Raw genomic sequence first — 1,756 nt, 5'->3', positions numbered from 1 at the left:
GTTAATAATGCATTAACTGAAATAAAGCATTCCCAAGATTTTAAGGGCCTTGTCCAATAAACATAAATTTAAAAATAAGGCTAAATCCAAACCACCCAAGTTTAAGGTAGATCTCAATGTTATATCCATCATACAACATCACAGTATGTTTTAGCTGGAGACACTAAGCTCTTAAAAATATGTTAAACTGGTTTCAAATATTTTTACTTGGGACCAAGATGGCGGCGCCCAGTGAGGGGCAAGCGTTTGCCTCGGGGGTTGAAAAGACTTGGGGTGCGGTTGTTCGCTCCCCAGAAGGGACCCCTCAAAAGATCCGGCAGCTGATAGATGAGGGGATTGCCCCGGAAGAGGGAGGCGCCGAAGCGAAGGACACATCTGCCACATTCCAGTCAGTTAATGGGTCACCCCAAGCAGAACAGCCGCCATTGGAATCTACAAGTAAAGAAGCCTTCTTTAGCAGAGTGGAAACATTTTCTTCTCTGAAATGGGCAGGTAAGCCCGCCGAGCTGTCTCCACTTGTCTGTGCAAAATATGGCTGGGTCACAGTTGAATGTGATATGCTCAAGTGCTCCAGTTGTCAGGCTTTTCTCTGTGCCAGTTTGCAACCAGCTTTTGATTTTGACCGATATAAGGACCGATGTGCCGAGCTGAAGAAGGCCTTGTGCACTGCCCATGGAAAGTTCTGTTTCTGGCCAGACAGCCCCTCCCCAGATCGATTTGGGATGTTGCCATTGGGTGAGCCTGCTGTTCTTGTTAGCGAATTCCTAGATCGTTTTCAAAGCCTTTGTCACTTGGACCTCCAGCTTCCTTCCCTGAGGCCAGAGGACTTGAAAACTATGTGTTTGACAGAAGACAAGATCAGTCTTCTTCTGCACTTGCTTGAAGATGAACTTGATTGCCGAACTGAAGAGAGAAAAACTACAAGCAAATTAGGCTCAGACATCCAAGTCCATGTCACTGCATGTGTTCTCTCTGTATGTGGCTGGGCCTGTAGTTCTTCTTTGGAACCCATGCAGCTCTCCCTAATAACGTGTTCACAGTGTATGAGGAAGGTGGGGCTCTGGGGCTTCCAGCAGATTGAGTCATCCATGACCGACCTGGATGCATCCTTTGGCCTGACCAGCTCCCCCATCCCAGGCCCTGAGGGACGGCCAGAGCGCTTCCCTCTTGTGCCTGAGTCTCCTCGGAGGATGATGACTCGGAGCCAGGATGCCACATGTTCTCCTGGCTCAGAGCAGGCTGAAAGGAGCCCAGGTCCCATTGTCTCCCGAACTCGGAGCTGGGACTCTTCCAGTCCTGTTGACCGTCCTGAGCCAGAGGCCGCTAGCCCCACCACCAGAAGCCGTCCTGTGACCCGAAGTATGGGAACAGGAGACAGTAGTGGCCTGGAAGTGCCGTCTAGTCCTCTCCGGAGAGCCAAACGAGCTCGCCTCTGCTCTTCTAGCAGCTCAGACACATCTTCCCGAAGCTGCTTTGACCCCACCTCTCAGCATAGAGACTGGTGCCCTTGGGTAAATGTGACACTTGGCAAGGAAACCAGGGAGCATGGTGGAACGGAGACAGATGCCAGTATCTCTACAGAGCCAGGCTGGAAGGCTGTGCTGAACATCCTCTTGGCCCACAAGCAGTCCAACCAGCCAGCTGAAACAGACTCCATGAGTCTCTCTGAGAAATCCAGGAAAGTATTCCGAATATTCCGGCAGTGGGAATCTTTATGCTCATCCTGAAGACATTCTAGCCCTTCCCAGAGAGAAGC

The 1,756-nt window shown here is 50.6% G+C and overlaps 1 pseudogene; it reads left to right on the top strand.

The window, feature by feature from the left end:
- Positions 1-203: 203 nt before the first annotated feature.
- On the top strand, positions 204-1,750 carry LOC144309658 (zinc finger C3HC-type protein 1 pseudogene; annotated as a pseudogene).
- The last annotated feature ends 6 nt before the right edge of the window (positions 1,751-1,756 follow it).

Source organism: Canis aureus, unplaced genomic scaffold (genome assembly GCF_053574225.1).
Source record: "Canis aureus isolate CA01 unplaced genomic scaffold, VMU_Caureus_v.1.0 ptg000140l_RagTag, whole genome shotgun sequence".
NCBI classification, from domain to species: domain Eukaryota; kingdom Metazoa; phylum Chordata; class Mammalia; order Carnivora; family Canidae; genus Canis; species Canis aureus.
This window is presented reverse-complemented; position numbering and strand designations above follow the sequence as displayed.